The sequence below is a fragment of the Catharus ustulatus genome, chromosome 20 (genome assembly GCF_009819885.2).
Source record: "Catharus ustulatus isolate bCatUst1 chromosome 20, bCatUst1.pri.v2, whole genome shotgun sequence".
Classification (NCBI taxonomy): Eukaryota; Metazoa; Chordata; class Aves; order Passeriformes; family Turdidae; genus Catharus; species Catharus ustulatus.
Window position 1 is genome coordinate 8,150,689 of NC_046240.1, and position 8,613 is coordinate 8,159,301.

Sequence of the window (8,613 nt, forward strand, 5' to 3'; positions counted from 1 at the left end):
AAAAAACTAAACTAATTCTTAGTTCAGCAATTTTTCACTCTGACAGGAAATAGTGACATGATTTTCCAAGAAGTAACCAAACAAGAAAGCTACCAGGAAATTGAGAGGCACCATCCAGTCACAAGACCAAGAACTACAGACTGGTTCTGCATTCAGAAGTTGTGACCTAGGCAGCTCTGGATTGCAGCTGCCTCATGCCAAGGGACCCCTTACCCACCCCTCAAGGAAAAAGGCAATTCCTGATGGAGATTTTCCTCCCTGGAGACTCCCTTGTCCTCCAGTGAATGGTCACAGGTGGGAGGGGGATTGGCAGGGCTGTCCCAGCACAGAAATCCCCACTGGTGAGCCAAAGCCTTCAGTCCCTTGGGACCTAGAGTTGAGTGAGTTCACCTCCCACTGAGTTCAGCTTTCAGTAGAGCAGCACAGCAGTCCTTCTCAGTGGTGGGGGAAGAGTGTTATTCATAATCACCAGTAATTTGTTAATTATATTAGGTTTGATATTTTGAGATGTGCCAGCTCAAGCTGATTCTTGTGCAAGTCCACAGATTTTACTAAAGTGGGTCTTAAGGAGGTCAGCACTGGGCATCAAAAGTAACATTAGCACACTGAATTGCTGAGCAAGATTGTGATTGAAATTACTACTGGATTGTTTCACTTCATTTGAGTACTTTTGCATCTGAGTGCATGATTTTATACTAAAAAGCATTCTGTACTTAAAAGTAATCTGTCATGGTGCATGTAGATCCCAACATGGAAATGAGAACACTACATGCAGTGTAGGAGTTATGAATTGAAAAGGTAAATGTCAGCCATTACCCAAAAACCTCTGGAAAATTCTGTCTTTTTGCTCTCCTCTTTCTCCAACCTTTCAGCTCTTCTCTGGCTGAAAATCAGCAGTAACTGCAAAAGAGAGATACCAACATAAACAACAGAGTCTTCTGAAACTTTGATTGTTCTGTCAGTCTGAAAATACTGTTCTGTGATCAACCTACAGTGTTCTGCCCCCTGAAGTCAGTCAGGGATTTTGAAACTCCCCAAACCATCCATGACTGTTTTAATGTAGATGGTAGAGGAGTGTATGTGGCCTCAGGGGCCACAGCAACCTCCACCTTGAATGTGCCTCCAGGAGAATTCAGTCCTGTGCACAGATCTACCAACAGGTCTGAGAGTTCCCCACACACTGCTAACAATGGGTGTCCAACAAGGCCTCAGAGGGAATTAAATTTCTTGCTAGCACTTGTCAAAGCACCACAATATCATCCCATAGAAGCACATAGGCACAGCACAAACCACTCTGCAGGACCCATCACTGTGGGACTCAAAGGATCAAAGAATGGTGTGCACCAAAACAATAGACTCCCCAAGTTTCTAGTTTAGGGGCCTATCACTTCCCACTCAAAACCACAGAGTGAGTAACAATAAGATTTAAAATACTGAACTTCATTGATGACCTTACAGGATTATTTATTTTAAAAATAGATCAAAACCCGATTGAAAAAAAATTTTGTTCCCTCAGATATCCCTCCTTTCCTGTAGATGGAACAAGTACAAAAATAAAAATGCCTTTCCTTTTCTTCCCCCAGCAAAACAATCCTTAGAACAATTAACATAACGGACTGTCAAAAGTGCTCATACCAAAGTGACAAACGCCGTGAGTGGCAGGCAAGCCCAGCCCGACCCACCAGAACACTGCATGCTGGATTTGTCATGCAAATCAAAATGGAACCTGACATGCTCTTTGTTCATTTCCCTTTCATAAAATCTACTTTAAATGCCTCCCATGTGCCTTGTTTTGGAAGCTGACATTCCAAATGCATCAGTGCAAATTAAGGAGGGATCCATTACCAATAAAGACGTTGTGATACAGAGAGTTTCAACAAATCTTATTGGGAAAACTGGAGAAACAACTGCTGCAGCTGGCAGCTGTAGGGTCCTGCAGTTTGCTGCTTTTATGAAGTCTCTTTGGAAAAACTCCACCAGTAGGTCCTTGCAGAGAAGTTCTGGCAAGCTGTCACAGTTTAATATTTATAGATTATGTCTGCAAGCAATGGATACCTTGTGAATTAGGAATAATCACAGTGGTTTTCCTTTGAGTTTTGTCCATTTAAAAACATTTAATGGTTAATTTGTATGAAAAATATTTAAATTACAAATTTATTTATATCTATCTTTTTTATTTCTGCTATTTAATTTCCTGAGTATAGAAACAATTATAGCTTTTTAGAAGATGCCCCCAGATGTACAGTATTTTACAATTAACATGTACTTTAGGAAAATGTCTTTTAAACAATGAGAGTGATGTTATGACCTCATGAAAAGAATTGGGAAGTTTCCCCAGACTTCAGCTGAGCCAGTGGTTCATCCCTTCAGGATATATTTTTAACAAAGCCCTCAAAGCATTTACTGAGCACGTGGGACTTCGATTTAAAAACATATGAGTACGTCTGTTAATAAAACAGTTTGGAATTTACTCTCAAAAATAGACTAGCCCAAACTTTGGACTACATTAACTTCCTTAGTTTTGTAATTAAAATAATTTACATGATGATTTGGTTTCACCCCTGCCAAAACCAGCAATCTGAATAAATAGTGGTTTCATCACTGCAATTCCACTCTGTGCATCCAAAAATTTAGATTTAAGACTTTGCAGTTGGTCAGTTGGACTGTTCCATACCAGCATTAATCTTGGTACACGTCCTAGACAGGTGTTATTTTTCCCATTCTGATAGGAAAATGCTAGTTTTTGTCAATGCATTGCTTTAGTCTTGCAGTTTGCTGGCACTAACTCTGCAACTTTAGATCTGAATCCCTCCTGGAATTTCATTCACTCACTCTTTTCTTTTTTTCTGCTCTAAGTGGTAAAAAACCCCCAAACCAACAAGTGTAAATATTTTCATTTAATGCTTTAACAGAACTATTATCTAATACTTTACATATCATCTCTTTTAAAAGGCAAAACCTTTACTTTATTCTCTGCATTGGCTCTGAACTTGAATTTTTATGAATCAGATTTTTCCTCCTACTCATTTTGAGGCATTCTGTTTTGCCCCAAGATCTGAACTTCTATACACAGGGAATTTCCAGTGAAGGGGAATGATGCCTCTGGAATTATTTCCTTGCCAATTCACATCTGGCACTCAGTATAAGATCCATCTGCTTATTCAGGGTCTCCAGGGGCTTGCACAGTAGTGGCTCTGAGTGTGGCTTTTAATTTGATTTTGTCATTTGGCTGGTTGGTGAGTAGCTGACATTCTGTCTAAATGCAGCAGGGTAGTTACAACTAGTCAGTCATCATGTCCTAGTTGCCAATTCATAACCTAGTGGAATGCCAGTCACATTTCAACAATTTGAAACTATATCTGTCATCTCCCCTACATACTCCCAAAGTGTCAACACCACAAAATATATTTCTTAATTATCTTTAATTTGATTTATTTCTTGTCTGTTGCCAGAGGTGTGCAGAGCAGTCATGCTAAGCTCAATTTACCTCACTAACCTGTCTAAGTTTTGAAGGGTAGGTGGAATTCTGGTGTGGCATTGGGTGACCTATGTCATAAGTAGCAATTTCAGGAAAGATAGAACTTCCTCAGAGAAAAGCCTTGTATCTTCTAAATGCAAGCATGTTGGTGCCAGCATCAATTGTACTGGTACAACAAAAATCATAAACTATACCACACACAGATTTATTTCTCCTTCCAAAAACTGGAATTAGGATTGGTCACAATTTGCCTCCTATTGTGTTTCTCACATCCTTCTACAGAGATGGTTTCAGCATGGATAAAGTACTTTGAGCACAGTCATGACAACAACCAGTAAAACTTCTTCTGGAGTATGGATAATCCAGATTATAGTGTACAGAATCATATCCTCCTAAGCAGCATTCCAAAAACAAGATAAACTCTTGTAAAAGCCTTATGAAGCAACTTTTGGCATATGAAACCACAGATAACATGAAACCCCAGATAACTCCCCTATGAAACATTTAGATAAGTTTTCCCATGTGTGAATTTTGTGTATCTGTGCTAAATGGTAAACACTGGGAACACAGTTTCTGATCTGATCTTATCCTTTAAGTAACTGATGGTGATAAAATTCCAAATTCTCACTTTATTAATCTGTACTTGGTTTAGCCACATAAGAAAGAATTAGTCCCTGTTAAAACTTATCCCTTACTTAAAGCTGAAATTAATTAGTTAACTAATTCAGTTGAGGTCTTATTTTACTGTCTGGTGATATGTTCTTTGATCCTCCAATATTTTTCTTTTTGAGTGATTGAAGATTTCATTCTTGCACTGTCAACAGACCTTTTGTTCAGAAACTGCTATTTACATCTGTAACTGACTTAATTCTCAGATCTTCCCAGCAGTTTCTCTTTGATCTCTGCATTTCTGAGTTTAATCATTAAGTTTGCATCTGAAGTGTTTCAGTTGCTATATCTTTCACAGTTTCCGGGACTCACTTAAGAGAACACAAATCCTGAAAGTTCACTTAGAATAATTTTTGATAGTTTTGTGTACTACACATACTGCATCTCTGAAATTATAGCATGAACTGGAATGATTCCCAGTCCATTTCCATGTATTAAGTATTTACATTTCAAGATTTGGCATGGATTTTTTTGTGTGTAGTTAGTAGATTTCTGGTTTTACGTTTTAATCATTTTAAGAGATGTCCTACCTTTCTAGAGCAAATCAATCTATTGGGCCCAGGCTTTTCATCATGCTTTTGAAACAAGTTGTTTTAGTTCACTATCTCAATTCTGATGACAAAATCTCAATCTGAAAAATCCACCAAGTAGAAATAAATCATTAACTGAAAATCAGGGGACAAAAAATCACTTTAGAAAAGTCATGAAAAATCCCTAAGAGAACTCCAAAGAACAAGTCCTAAGCAATAGTGACTACTAACTGTCACTGCTTGTTCACCATGTGAAAGCAGAAGGCAGGTGACTCCCTGGTGCAAAACATCCTGTTCATTCACTTTTCACTCCTGCGATAACTCCAGACACTCGAGTGACCTGCTGGCTCAAAGCTGTGCATTGTGGGTGCATTAAGATTCCCTCAGGGCCAAGTTCCTTGAGTGCTGCGCTCCTGGAATACATTTGAGCAGCTCTGTACAAAAGCTGTCCCCAGCCAAACACGTGAATGAGAATCACAAGTGGCTGCTCTGTCAATCTCTCACACACACGGCATTCACGGCTGCTCTTGGCTTGCTGTGTGGGATCCCGACTCTTCCCTTTTGCCATGCTCCACACTGCTGCCCTTACAGCAAAGTTTATTTTCTCTTTGCTGAGTTCTCTGCTTATCAAAGCAAGGCAGCACTGTACACTAATATGCAGAAAGAACAGACTGAAACTGAGAGCTTCCACCCTAACAGCAGTGTGATTGTGCCATCCCAAATACACCCAGCACTCCACCCGCTTCCGTGCTCTAACTCTGAGAGCTGGAGCTGCTCCTGAGCTGTAACTCTGAGAGCTGGAGCTGCTCCTGAGCTATAACTCTGAGAGCTGGAACTGCTCCTGAGCTGTTACTCTGAGAGCTGGAATTGCTCCTGTGCTGTAACTCTGAGAGCTGGAACTACTCCTGTACTGATACTCTGAGAGCTGGAACTGCTCCTGTGCTGTTACTCTGAGAGCTGGAATTGCTCCTGTGCTGTTACTCAGAGCTAGAACTGCTCCTGTGCTGTTACTCTGAGAGCTGGAACTACTCCTGTGCCGTTACTCTGAGAGCTGGAGCTGCTCCTGTGCTGTTACTCAGAGCTAGAACTGCTCCTGTGCTGTAACTGAGAGCTGGAATTGCTGTCATGCTGTTACCCGGAAAGCTGGAATTGCTCCTTTTCTCCAGGTGCAATATTATGTAGCCTCTGTTTACAAGAGTCTGGGAAAACACTTAGTGGGTGTTGACTTTTGTTTTCCAAGTAGGTAGGGAAGAGTAGCTTATCTAACGAGTTCCATGGCCAAGTACTGGTGATCTACATCAAATCAGACTAAAAATAAAGAATATGAACTGAAAAATGGATTAATTACTATTGCAGGTGATGTTAACTCAGCACCCAGTGAAGTTTATTTGTGTAAATGAAAGAAAGGAGAGTCACTGAAATGGGTCTGGTTTTTACAGTGACACAGATGGGACCTTCCCATCTACACGAGGTGTTTTTGTTTTCTCAGCTCTGGAGCATTTGTGCATCCTCACCTCTTATGGAAAATCTGGGTTTGGGAATAGGGTGTGAATGAAGACAACAAGGGCAAGGCTTGGATTTAACCACAGAAGTGGAATATGTAAAGTCTTTTCCATACTGGATGCCCTTGAATCCCACTGACTCTGCTCGTTAGCTCAAGGCCAAAACAAAGAAACAGAGGTACCCAGAACAGTCACTGAGGATTTATTATTCTCAACAACACCCTGAACACCTCACTCCAGTGCCTTACCAGTGTGGAATAACAATGTTTCCTAGTAAATACTGACCCTGGCTTTCATGATGGCCCAAATCTGGAACCAATCCTTAACAAAGACTGACCCAAAGTTTATATATTTATCTCATAAGTTTTTGTTCCAAAGTTATATATGATGTGAATTTCCCAGAAGATAAACTGATATGTAGTAGTATTTAGTTAGTTAGTAACAATCTATATGGACAGATCTATGTTTAAAGCTGTGAGGAAAGCATTATAAATACACTGACCCTCATTTAGACTGAGTTCCAAATACACAAGTATTTATTTCTCCTTTAAAAAAATATTTTGTGAATATTCTTGTGCTGAGACACAGTAATTTGGAGGACTGAAAGCTGAAAAGTTAAGTAGTATGGCCAGAGTGGTACTGCAGGCAACCAACAAACTCACGTAACTATGAAACAAAACAAAAATCCATAAAGTGCTATAAAATATGCATGTTCTCTGACATATATATCTGAAGGGGCAAAAATCACTGCATTTCATCCATTAAAGATGACAGGAATACTGGGCATGCACAGACTGCAAAAAGGCATAGGAAAAAGAGATTTACAAGTAGCATACGCTTTCAAACTGCAGGAAACAAATTTGATCTTTTGGATATCAAATGCAAATCCCACTAACAGGATGTGAAAACAAGAATGGATTGACCATCTTAAGACTGAAAATCTGACATAGCATGAAAGCACCTCTGTCACCTACTTCTGCTTTCATTTCAGGATTTTGTTCCAACAGCAGCCCTGGCTTGCAATTGATTATTTCTTCCATTTATCATCTTAAACTTATTAAACTGCCTTTTTCCCCATCCCTTCATTCTGTTAGGGCACTTTTTATCTTTATGGCAAAAAGATGCTGTTTTAATTTAATGTGTTTATATCACTTTCAGGCAGGCATGCTCTGGTTCACTGCATCTTTTTTAGACTACTTTATTAGAAAACACATTTTCATAAATATGGGCAGCTTTCTGTTATCAGATATAGATGTACCGAAGAAAAATGTTTTAATTTTTTGGTTTTAATAAATGCATCTGTAAAATCTATAGGGGTCTATGTTACCAGGCAGGTCAAGGACACAACAGTCTTACATCATGGTTCATTTATTCTGAAGAAACTGTTATGATTTCCATCTTTCTAAAAAGAAATTATTTCTTTTGCTTGCTTCTAATTGTACAAAATAAATAAAAGTTACTTGCTTAGACTTATTTGAATGTTTGGGGTGTACATACACATATTTTCTTTAAACATAATAAGGTTAATGAGGGACAAATGGGACATCACTTTAGAATCTCCCTTTATTGATAATGTAAGGCACATTTACAGCATGACTGACTTTGGTATATGGTTTTCCTCTTAATATTTATCAGTAAATTCATTTTTCTTAACGCTAGAAATTCGAAGATAAAGGGAAATGGTGAGGTACAGCACAGCTGTATCTGCTATCAGAATTCAAGGCTGTATTTCGCACATAGACCATTCCCACCCTACCCTGTCCAATTACCCCGGGGAAGTTTTGCCAAGGAAAGCAAACAGAACGGAACGGCTGCCGAAGCCTTTTGTGTACGAGCTGCCGCAGTGCTGATAAGGAGGCGATTAAATGGAGCCGCTGCTGAATTTCCCCGGGCGCGCTGGAATCGCCGCTCGCTGGGGGCTGCCCTGACAGCGGCCCCGGCCCCAGCGCGGCTCTCACGGCTCCGAACGCAGCGGCACAGCCGCACTGCTGCGCTTCCCTGGCACACAGCAACTCCTCACGGACCCACAGATATGTTACCTCAGAATTTCTGCCTCCCTGCACCTATGGGCAACTTCTTGTGCCATGCTCTGAGGAGACCTCACGGTTAGCTAGAGTAAAAGCTATGCAGGACCTCATGGCCGACCCAGTATAACCACTTCCACTATAAAACTGATACAAGTTTATACCTGAGCTTCTATTGTGACAAACTCAGCTCTTGAGCTCTGCGGACAGCGGAGCGGCCCCTCAGGCAAGAGGGGCATCGGCCACCTGTGCGGCCACGGGAGCAGCGGGAGGTGGCATGGGTGGGCACGGCGGGCACAGCGAGGCGCGGGACGGGCTCCGGGGGCCGGGAGCGGGGCAGCGGCGGCCGGGAGCGGGGCAGCGGGGCCCGGGGCGGCCCGAGGGCTCGGGAGGAGCGCCGCCGGCGGGGT